At 47.3% G+C, this 12,358-nt stretch overlaps 2 pseudogenes; one reads left to right on the top strand and one right to left on the bottom strand.

The window, feature by feature from the left end:
- Positions 1-2,495: 2,495 nt before the first annotated feature.
- Positions 2,496-11,348, bottom strand: LOC112819182 (voltage-dependent N-type calcium channel subunit alpha-1B-like; annotated as a pseudogene).
- LOC112819183 (ribonuclease P protein subunit p20-like) lies at positions 3,978-4,398 on the top strand (annotated as a pseudogene).
- Positions 11,349-12,358: the final 1,010 nt, after the last annotated feature.

Genomic DNA, 12,358 nt, shown 5'->3' with positions numbered 1-12,358 from the left:
AGCTTGGGAAATTTCACAAAGTTTTGTTTTTCTTTAAGTCTCTCCAAGAACGAGGAGAGAGCAGAGTGGCCACCTGGGATATAAAGCGGACCACATTCCTACATCTGCCAAGGAGGCTAGGAAGTGCTCAAAGCACCCTCGGTCCTGTGCCCAGGACTCAGTCTACTCAGCTGCCTCTGCTGGGCCTTCCCCTATCCCCTGCCATCTGGAAGCAGGCTATGTTTTCAGCCCAGGCCACATGTGGGAGCAGCAAGTCTGAGTGTTAGTTGCGGGTCACATTTTTGTTACTTTTGGACCCCGGTCTTGTGTGCTATTTCACAGATGCCACCTCTGGGATGAGGCTTATATTTGCTGTCTACTCTTCCACAGCACTTTCTTTACTCCACTCCCAATGGCCCCTGCCTTCCAGAGGAACCATTTTCAGAACTCTGGATTTGGGAAAGAGTCTGAGCCCCCTGTGCACCATCACAAAAACCCAGTCTGTCCCAAGTCCATTTCCTGTATGTCCAAATTCTGCTCCACCTGTGGCTGGACTAGGGGAAGCCCTGGGTCTACAGTTCATAAAGATTTGGGGGAAGCCCTCCCCTCTCACAGGCCTGAACTGACTTGCCTTTGTCCTGCACATATGGACATACTACCCATACAGCATCTCTGCTTCCCTGCAACACACCCTTTAGAAACAACGTGTCCAGTGCTCCCTTCGGCAGCACATATACTGGAAACAAAGTGCCCAGAAACAGCAGCATCTCTTGAGACCACAGTGCAGATGACCCTCCTAGAATGAGCCTCGAGCCTGCCTCACTTGGAGTCTCTCCTGCTCTCTGACCTGACTGGGCCCTCCTGACCAGAGAACCCACACCTACCCCTGAGCCAGAATGAGACTGGGCACTGCAGGGCCAATGTGCTGACACATCAGCAAAATGACAGGACTCTCTGAGGCCACAAAAACGTTCACCTACACCATGAAACATAAATAAAAGCCATGCTTGTTCTGCACTGCATGAAAACTATCCAATTTTCACTACAATGGAAAACACCCAGAGACACAACAGTAATGGAAATGCCTTAGGGTTCCTGGTGCTACCAGTGGTTTTAGGACTTGCCCAGCCTGGGAAGGGTCTCATACAGCATCTTCTGGATCCTCACATGATGGGGTAGGAGCTCCAGGAAGGCTGGATGAGAGGAGGGTGGGGGAGCCCAGCCAAGTTCCCAGGGGCTTGAGGGTCAGAGAGCTCTGGAGCAATCCCTTGCTGAGCTCCAATTTAGGGAAAAACTGTGGGCAGTAGGGTCCTCACCATGACGACACTGACCATCTCCTCCAGGCCTCTACCACGCAAGGGGTGACCAAACAGAGAGCTGTGTGAGGGGGACATTGGCAGGCTGGGAGCCTCGGAGAGAGGAGGTGGGAAGTGGCTACACCCCATCTTCACAGTCGTCTCATTCCCTTCGAGCATGGGAAGGGACGGATGCCCATCCGTTTACTGATGCACTGTTCATTCACATTCATGTCTGCTGAGCGCTCACCATGAGCGAGGCGATGAGCAGGCCTGTGCCTTCCCCAGCAGCCAGGTCTCTTGGCCTCTCCATGTCCTGTTTTGGCCTTGTAGAGAGCATGCCCTGAATAACTACTCAAGTATCTGCTTGAGAGAGTGAATGAATGAATAAGGAAGTGAAGAAGCGAGTGATGAAGGAACAGACAAATGGGCAGATGGTGAGTCTATGCTGCTTTGCTAGCCCTGAGGATAAGAGTATGTGTCCTCGGTGTGCAGGACTCTCCCATGGATCACGGAACACCCTTCTAACCCAAGCCAGTCCCCTCATGACATACTTGCTCTGTCTAGAAACAAACTACCCCTCACTTAATGCAACACAGTAACCCTTTCCCACAATGAACAAAGGGTTTTCAAAATACTAGGCCCTTCCTGGTAGCTCCTTTAATTTCAGTGAAAGTTCACCAAGCACCCGCTATTTGCAGCCTGGGCTGGGGACACAGAGGTGCATGTTGGCTCCTGTTCCCAAGAGATGGCAGAGAGGGAAAGGCCTGAGTTCATCAGCGGGAAGAATGTCATTTCTGCCATGAAGGCCTCCAAGGTTCATGAGGATGGTGAGGCCCCAAGGGAAGGCCCTCCTGCTGTGTCCACACCCTCTCCCTTGAGCCCTCCACGCCCATCATGTGACAGACCTCTGAGGAGACAGTACACTCCCATTTGGCAAGAGACCTGAGCCTCACAGACCCCTTGGAACCTCCTAAGCGCTGGAATAAGGGTCTCACAGAGCATTTCTCAGCCCAGGGAGCTGTGTAAGAGCACTGTGGGCATGAGAAGGAGCATGCCACCTAGAAGGGGACCTGGCACCACCCTCTGCAGACCCCACCAAAACCTGAGGGGGTTTGACAAAACCTGTGTCACATGACACAGGTCTGAAGCCACCCAGCCCTGTCCTGAGATCCGTGGCACGGACCACCCTGAGGACCACGGAGCATGGGGGCCACTCACCACGCGGCCGGGTCGTACTCAGCCCAGACCCGGATGAACTCGTCCAGGGGGTGAGGCCCTAGGATGTAAGGTACTCAAAATTGTCCATGATCACGGCCACAAAGGGGTTCAACATCTGCAGGACAGGAAGGAGAAGGGGTGACGTAGAGAGACCTCAGCCTGCCCTCTACCCTAGCCCTTACCCTCCAGCCAAAGTCTGTGCGAAACCATCATGGCAGCGGAGGCCACTCTGACTCAGTGAGAGCCCATCCAGCCCTGCTCCCCCCAACCTCTGGGCCTCCCTTGCACCACCACCACCACCAGCCCCCGCAGCAGCCAGCCTCCTACCCCGGGATTCTGGGTCCTGCAAACTAACCCAGGTCCCTCCCACTCCCTGCTTCTGCTGTCCTACCCTAATTCATGTTGGCACGCCTCCTGCCCCACCTCCCGTCACCACCCTCTTCCCCACCTAGCCAGCCTTCAAGGAAAACAGTGACTTTGGAGTTAGTAGTTTGGACTCCAGAGGCCAAAAGCTCAGCTTCTTTTTTGTTTAATTGAGTTGAAATTCACATAACATACATTTAATCATTTTGAAGAGTACAACTCGGTGGCTTTAGTGTATTCACAATATTATGCAACCACCTCTCTAGTTTCAAAAATTCTTTTTTTTTAAAGATTTTATTTATTTATTTGACAGAGAGAGACACGAGAGAGGGAACACAAGCAGGGGGAGTGGGAGAGGGAAAAGCAGGCTTCCCGCGGAGCAGGGAGCCCAATGCTGGACTCAATCCCAGGACGCTGGGATCGTGACCTGAGCCGAAGGCAGACGTTTGACGACTGAGCCACTCAGGTGCCCCTCAAAAATTCTTTATCACCCCAGAAAATGCCTCCTAGTGTAATCAGTCACCTACTTATTTCCCCTTTCTCCTGTTCCCTAGCAATCTCTGTTCTGCATCTATCAGCTTGTCTATTTGGGGTACTTCACATAAAAGGAATCCTACAATACAGGACCATATAGGGCCTTTTGTGCCTGATTTCTTTCACTTAGCGTGATTTCTTGAGGATCAGTCATTCATTTGGGTCAGAACTTCATTGCTTTTTAAGGCTGAATAATAGTCCATGAGAGGTATATACAAGTTTGTTTATCTATTCATCCATTGATGGATATTTACGTTGTTTCCACCTTTTGGCTGAACTGTTTTCCACAGAAATTGCTACATTTTACATTCCTATCACAATGTGCAAGAGTTACTATTTCTCCATGTCTTTGCCAATGCTGGTTATTTTCCATTAAAAAAATTATTATCTTTCAGGATCCCCGAGCCGTAAGGGCGGCCACAGTCTCGCGATCCTCCCGCACGCGGCTTTTCTTCTCTTCCTCAGTCCTGCATGTCCGGCGCCGCACACTCCGTCCGAGCGGGTGGGCGCAGCGCTTGAGTGGCTTGGCCCGGAGCGGGCCACATGCTCGGGAAAGGGACTGTGGACTGGAGAGTGGCACAGAGCATGGTGGAAAACCGAGAGCCCCGTGGGGCTGTCGAGGCTGAGCTGGACCCGGTGGAGTGTACCCTTCGGAAGCGGCTCCCCCACCACCTGCCGCGGAGGCCCAATGACATTTATGTCAACATGAAGACTGACTTTAAGGCCCAGGTGGCCTGCTGCCAAAAGCTTCTGGACGGAGGGGCTTGGGGTCAGAATTCATGCCGTGAGATCTACATTCATGGCTTGGGCCTGGCCATCAACCGTGCCATCGACATTGCCCTACCGCTTCAGGCAGGCAGCTTCGGGTCCTTGCAGGTGGCTGCCAATACCTCCACCGTGGAGCTTGTCAATGAGCTGGAACCAGAGACTGATACACAAGAGCCGCTGACCCGCCTCCGCAACAACTCGGCCATCCACATCCGGTTTCAGGGTTGCACCCAAGTAATGGAAATGAGGATGGCCACGTTATCCACCCACCCCCACATAAGTCGGCTCAGAGATGGCTCTTCTTGTACTGAGTACAGTCACGGACCTTCTACCAGAGCCACGTAAGAAAAGTCTGTCCCCTTACAGCCCAGAGGACTCTGAACTGTGAGGGAGAGTATTGTCTCTTGTTGGGCCCAAGCAATGGGTCTTCACGAGGCTTTGTGGTCTGTAACCATTGTCCTAGACAATAAAAACTACCAAGTTGTGTTAGTATGCAGCCACCCCCCCAAAAAAATATTATCTTTATAGCCATCCTAGTGAGTGTGAAGCAAGTGTGTAGTTTTGAGTTTCCTTAATGCCCAAAGATGATGAATGTCTTCATGTGCTTGCTGGCCACTTTGTATATCTTCTTGGCTAAAATGTCTATTCTGATTTTTTGCCCATTTTTTATATGGTTGTCTTTTGTAGTACGGTTCTAAGAGTTCTTTATGTATTTTGGATATTATCCCCTTATAAAATATGTGGATTAGTATTTTCTCCCATTCCTTAAATTGTATTTTCACATTTTTTATAATCCCCTTTGACACACAAAAGTGTTTAATTTTGAGTAGTCTAATTTATTTTTTCTTTTGTTGCTTGTGATTTTGGTGTTGAATCTAAGAATCCTCTGACAAATCAGAGATCATGAAGATCTGCCCCCTATGCTTTCTTCTAAGAGTTTTGTAGTGTTAGCTCCTTCATCAATTCTGGGTTCATTTTTGTATATGGGATGAGGTAGGGGTCCATCTTTATTTTTTTGCATGTGGACATCCAGTTGTCTCTTCACCATGTCTTAAAGAAACTATTCTTTCCATACTGAACAGCTTTGGCATCCTTGTCAAAAATCAATTTTCCATAGATATTTGGATTTATTTCTGGAATCTCCATCCCACTCCACTGGTCTGTCCTTATGCCAATACCATACTGCCCCGGTATCATCCTTATTAAGATATATATAACTGACATAATTATAAGATACTTAAAGTGCATATTGTGGTATATATACATACATAAACATTGTGAAATCATTCCTACCATGTAATTAACACATCCATCACCTATTTTTTTTTTTGGAAGAACACTTGCGTTCTACTCTCAGAAAAATTCAATTATACAATATAGTATTGTCAACTATGGTCACGTTTTACTTTACATCCTCAGATATTATTCATATTATAGCTGAAAGTGTGTACCCTTTTACCAACTTCTCCCTATTTCCCCAACTCTCTAGTCCCTGGCAACGACTCTTTTACTCTCTGTTTCTATGGTTTGACCTCTAAAAAAAATTCCACATATAAGTTATACATGTAGTATGTGTCTTCCCCTGTCTGGCCTTTTTCACCTAGCATAATGCCCTCAAGATCCATCCGTGTTGTCACAAATGACAGAAGGATTTCCTTCTTTCTCATTGCTGAAAAATGTGTGCGTGTGTGCGTATGTACACACACACCAAATCTTCCTTATCTAATTCATCTGTTGATGAACACTTAAGTTGTTTCCATATCTTAGCTCTTAGGATTTTGATTTGCATTTCCCTGATGATAAGTGATGCTGAGCACCTTTACATGTACCTGTTGGTTACCTGTATGTCTTCTTTGGAAAGGTATCTCTTCAGCCACATTGTTTTTACTCATGGTACCTTTATAGTAAGTTTTGAAATAGGGAAATGTGAATTCTCTCACTTGGTCTTCAATTTTCAAGATTTTTTGTTATTTGGGGCTCCTTGCCATTCCATATGAATTTGAGGATCAGCTTTTCCATTCCTTTAGAAAAGCCACTGGACCTCTGACAGGGATCACACTGAATCTAGAGTCTACTTTGTGGGGACATTACCACCTTACCAATATTAAGTCTTCTAATCCATGGACACGCATGTCTTTCCATTTAATTCAGTCTTCTTTAACTCATTTTTGCGATATTTTGCAGTTTTCACTGTTCAAGTTTTCATCTCCATAGGTATTTATTTATTCCTAGGCATTTTATCCTTTTGGGTGCTACGGAAATAGAATTATTGCCTTAATTTCCTTTTCTGGTTGTTTACTATATGTTGATTTTGTACCCTGACACTTTGATTAACTCATTTATTAGTATTAGTAGCGTGTGTGTGTGTGTGTGTGTGTGTGTGTGTGTGTGTTTCTTCAGGATGTTCTACATATAGAATAGTATCATCTGCAAATAGAGATATCTTTACTTCTTCCTTTCAATTTGGATGCTTTTTATTTCTTTTTCTTGCCTAACTGCTCTAACTAGGACTTCCAGCACGATGTTGAGAAGTGATAAAAGTGGGCATCCTTGGTGATGGGTATTAAAGAGGGCACGTTCTGCATGGAGCACTGGGTGTTATATGCAAACAGTGAATCATGGAACACTACATCAAAAATTAATGATGTAATGTATGGTGATTAACATAATTTAAAAAAAGTGGGCATCCTTGTCTAATTCCTGCTGTTTCGGGGAAAAGTTTGTAGTCTTTCACCACTGAGTATAATGTTAACTGTAGGTTTTACATAAATGTCCTTCATCATGTTATGGATGTTCCCTTCTACTCCGAGTTTGCTAAGTGTTTTTGTCATGAAAGGGTGTTGAATTTTGTCAAATGCTTTTCCTCACCAATGAGATAATCATGTGGGTTTTTTCCTCAACACATTGGTTAATCTTTGTATGTTGAAAATCCATCCGTGCATTCCTGGGATAAATCCCCTTTGATCATGGTGTATAATCCTTTTAATTAGTTCCATTGTTGTTGGAACTAGTCTGTTAGTATCTTGTTCAGGATTCTTACTATATATTTATCAGGGACATTGGTTGTAGTTTTCTTTTTTTGTGGCATCTTTGACTGCCTTTGGTATTAGGACAATGGCAGCATCACAGGATGTGTTAGGAGGTGTTTGCTCTTCTACTTTTTGAAAGAATCTGAATAGGGGGCACTTGGTTGGCTCAGTCAGTTAAGCGTTCGAGTCTGGATTTCAGCTCAGGTCATGATCTCAGGGTTGTGAGATGGAGTCCCACGTCGGGCTCTGCAATCAGCATGGCGTCTGCGTGAGATTCTCTCTCTCCCTCTTTCCCTCCCCCCTCTAAAAAAAATAAAAAGAGTTTGGATAGGATTTATGTTAATTCTTTTTTAATACCATTTTCTAAATTGTGGTAACACATACATAGCAAAAAGCTTACCAATTTAACCACTTTTAGGTGTACAGTGCAGCGTCATCAAGCACACTGACACTGTTGTGCAATCATCCCCACTGTCCGTCTCCAGAATTCTTCCATCCTCCCCAACTGAAACCCTGACCCCATTAAACCCTAACTCCCACCCCTCCCCCAGACCCTGGCACCCGCCATCCTACATCCTACTCTCTGTCTCTGTGAACTTCACTCGAGGGCCTCAGATAGGTGAAACCATACAGTTATTTTTCCTTTTGTCACTGGTTTATTTCACTTGGCATAATGACTTCACGATTCATTCATATTGAAGCATGGGCCAGAACTGCCTCTCTTGTTAAGGCCGAATGATAGTCCCTTGTATGTTCATGTCACATTTTGTGTACCAATCACTTGTTGATGGGCACTTTGTTTGCTTTTTCCTCCTGGCCATTGTGAATAATACTGCTATGAAAGTATGTGTACAAATATTTATTCAAGTCCCTGTCTTCAATTCTGGCATATGCCCAGAAGTGGAGTTGCTGGATTATACTGCCATTCTATTTTCAGTTTACTGAGGAGCTACCATACTGTCTTCCTCAGCTACTGCACCTTGTCACATTCTCACTGGCGTGAACCAGCGCCTGTTTCTCCAGCACCCCAGCAAACGGCAGGTGCGGCTTTCTTTCTCTTTTTCTCTCATGCCTGTGCTTACTCATCAGTCATGTTGGCTCTCTTTAAAGTGCAGCTCAACTCCCTTCATCCCCACCCTTCTCAAGGCACTGTCACCTCCAACTATCTCCTGACCACTCTTCAGCCTCTCCTGACCAGAGGCCAGAGCAAGGTTTTAAAGTATCAACCAGATTGTGTCATGTCCCTGCTCAATGTTTCCCAGTGGTATCTGCTGACTAGGACCTAGTCCACTTACCGCCCCAACAACCAGTTTCCTGAGGCTCATCTGCCCCAGGCACACCAGCTGGAGTGCTGCTTCTTTGTAACTCATCACCATGGCAGAGGCTAAAATCTAAAGGACAGTTGTCCCGTGGAAACTTAAAACCCTTTCTGAGAAGGAAAGGCAAGGCCCACAGGAGCTCATGACAGAGGGGGTCCTTTTAGAGGTCATCGTCTCTGGGGAAACAGGACCATCAACACAGAATCTGCTTGTAATGTGACATGAATCAGTATCAGGGATCAGTGAGAGATGTAGGGGGGGCCTGGGATGGATTGAGACAGGTGGACACAGGGGCACAGTGACCAGGACTTACCAGAAAGGAGCAAAGGAAGATGGAGGAGATGAAGTAGAAGTAGGCAAAGTTGCTCCCACACTCACTGGCATTGGCGTGCTCATCACAGGCCTGGTTGCTGAGACAAGACGGCATGATCTCATGCCAGGCCTCCCCAGTGGCACTCCTGAGAAGAAGGGCAGAGCCATGAGACCCACAAAGGAAGGCACAGGCCAGCCTGAGAAGAAATCTCAGAAGAGCTGGCTCAAGTGCATACCCTCCCTGGGCTCCCTCCCACAGAGAACCCACTCATACTTAAGGTCTCGGTAAGAGATGCCTACTTCTTAAAAAGAATCCTCTGGCATTAGATTTTCAAATTGATCATTAACTTGGAAAGAACTAGTTACTGAAAACAAGGCACTGCACCAAAAGTCAGCACTATGGTGAGCGCCCCCTCATGGACCTCTGGCACCTCGAAGCCAACACAGCCCTTCCTGGCCTCCCTCACCCAGCATGTGCCATCCCAGGTTTCCCTGATTCAAGAAATGGGGGCTCCATCCCGTTTCTTAGGCCAAATATACTGCAGGCATCCCTGCCTCCATTCCTTCTCACCAGCTTCATCAGCTCATCTACCTTCAAAAACCAGCTAGACTCTTACCACTTCTCAGCACCCTGGGCTAAGCAACAACCACCTCCCCTGAGCTGCTGCAATAGCTTCCTCACGGATCTTCCTGCTCTGCCCCACCCAACAGCCAAGTGGGTCCACTACACACAGGTGAGATCAGGTCACTTTTCCTCTCAATGACCCTTCACTCACTGCAAAAGCCAAAATTCACACAACTGCCCACAGCTCTGTGAAACTCTCAGCCTGCTCTTTTACAGTGGTCTCTGCTCAGTCCACTCCAGCCACACCAGCGTCTGCTCTTTCCTGAACACACCAAGAACAACCCCACCAGCCTGAGCGGCCACACTGGAGGACCTTTCTTCATGGACTTTTGTCCCTGGGTAGGCAGCCAGCACGAGGGCCAGATGTGCACTAGACTAGCAGGCAGACCAGAGGCCTGCCCCCCCCCCTGCGACACTGCGGTGTGCCTGCATGGCCAGTGCTCGGCACAAGTTGAGCCCACTTCCCATTAACAATGGCTAGGAATAGCCATTTTTTTTTTCCTGAAGGGCAGCTGTCCAATGCCAGGCCTGACTCATACTGGTGCTCACATGTGACACAGAGACCAGGGAGGAAAAGTGATCTTTGAGCACAAAGACTTAAAACTAAGGCTGGTTTCATAGGCCTGCCTCAACTCTTGTAGCATGGGGCAGGACATTAATAAATGAAGAGATGAAATTAACGTAATAGCTAATGTCCAGAGAAATGATGTCATTTGGAGAAAGTATAGGACTAAGGATACTTGTCCATCTGATAAAAAAACAAGAGTCAGAAAACTCTCTCCAGGCAGCTTAGCTAAGCAGATCGGTCTGATCTCCCTCCATAAAATGAAGAACCTCCACGGGCCCTGGAATGCATCTGCCTGGGATTAACCGTGCTGGGCATCTCCCAGCACAGGCCTTACAGCATCCTGGTGCATCTGCATAAACAAACACGTGTGTGGGCACCTCAAGAAGGAGCCCCAGGCAGGGTTTTATGTCAGCACCCCTCCTCCACAAGTCCCTACGAAGCGCTCCTTTCTTCCCTCCTAGGGTCATGTGGTGGGCTTGCCTTAATGAAGGGGACCCTGGAGGCAGTGAGACACATTCACCCCCTCCCCACAGCCCCCAAACCAGGATAGGCCACAGAGAGTGTGTCACATCTCGGACAAAAGCTGACATGCAGCCCTTTCGAGCACACAGGGAGGTGCCTGAGCCAGAAACAAGCTACTCTGCCTGCCTTGGAGCCTGGAGCCTAGGGAATTGCAGTCCTGTGAGCCACGGGGCAGGTGGAGGCACTCACTCTGGCCAGTTGAGTTCCTTGGGTCCCTGAGTAGCACACTCTGTGTCCCCCTGCCCTGACCTGCTCCCGCCCCCGGCCCCGATCCCACAGACCCTGCAGTCAACAAGGTGAGCAGATGCAGAGCCTATGGCCAGCACACCGAAAAGGTCCTGCTGGACACCTTCTGTCCTCCCAGGCCCTTGGCTGCAGCTTCACCAGAGGCCTTCTTGCCACCCCCAGCGATCAGAGCTGAGGTGATCAAGGCCAGCCTCACCTGGGGCTCTCAGGATGACCTCCCTCATGGATTTCCCTTCCATCTGTCCCGAGGCTCAGGAACCCTTAAGGAAGGAAGGAGGAAGAGGGGAGGAGAAGCTGGGAAGGCCCACTGAGGGGAAGCCAGCACGAGCTGGGGTCGGAGGTGGTGGCCCTCTGGGTCGGCACACGCCCTGACTCTCCTGAACGGAGGAGCCTCTGAGCCTGCACTGACTCCCCAAACAACACACCTGAACAACAGCATCAAGGCTTGCAAAAACGTCCTGAAGGTGTTGTGCCAGTTGATGCTGGTGTCATCATCCAGAGCAATATTTCCAAAAACCTGAAATGAGAAAGAAGGCTGCAAGGCTTGTCCTATTGGGCCTTCAGGAGCTGTGGCCAGGCAGAAGAGGATGTGTGCACGTGAGGACCCACAAGGCACAGGACGCTGCCCTTAGACACCACCACTGCGGCATGGGCTGGAGGGGCCAACACTTCCAGCCAAAAACGTCACTGCCCACACACCTTCCCCCAGCTCTGCATGTCTACACCTGCAAGTCCGCATGCCGAGTAAAAATGCCACCCGGAGCTAAGTTTACATGGGCTGCGCTATATATAAGACAGGAAGCATTTGAAATCTGTTATCAATGACTCCGAAGCAGTAATTTTATTGGTAATAGCTATGAGGTCAACTTGAAAGTTTCTTTCTAAATTTCTGTGCAAATATCACAATGGGCTTTTTATCCATTTTAATTGATTTATTTTTAGGGTTAGGAATGCAAACAAGTCAGTAACTGTACTTGGCTTAAAATCTGGAATCTGGCTGTTAAGACTTGTAAGAAACTAGCCTTGAAGAATTAACCTAGTGATTATCTTCATCAAAATCTAAACTTAAGATATTTAGGCTTCTGTACAAAAAGTGTTTTGCTAAATTTGTGGTGTATATATAGATCCTTTTTCCGTGTTGTTTTACCAAGAATGTTGTAACTCTGCATCTGTGGTACAGTTCATGGTAGGGATGGTACAACTCACACATTAGCTTTTCTACTTACCTCCTCTAACAAATATGGTTCGTCTAAAGATTCTTAAATTACAACTATGGTCCCCATTCATGTGTGTGTTAGTGATATTTTTTTTTTCCTTGCCTACGTAGTAACAGCTCAATCTAGTGCCATTGCATCCTGGAAAATCTCAAATCATAATGATTATAAAATGGTAAAGGTCTAGGTCATACGCAACACTACTTGGAGGGATTGTTTTATTAAATTTAATGTGAAAAAAAAATCTGGAATCTGGCTGAAAAATTTATGAACTATCACATATTCACCAAAAACAAAGATCAGTGACCCTTCTGGTCTTATAAATTCCCAAACCAAAGCAGGCACAAATATATATATATATAT

Source organism: Callorhinus ursinus, unplaced genomic scaffold (genome assembly GCF_003265705.2).
Source record: "Callorhinus ursinus isolate GAN/ISIS: 27379988/994484 unplaced genomic scaffold, GSC_fseal_2.0 scaffold563, whole genome shotgun sequence".
Lineage (NCBI taxonomy): Eukaryota > Metazoa > Chordata > Mammalia > Carnivora > Otariidae > Callorhinus > Callorhinus ursinus.
Note: the sequence above shows the minus strand (reverse complement) of the source record. Positions and strands in the feature narration are given on the sequence as shown.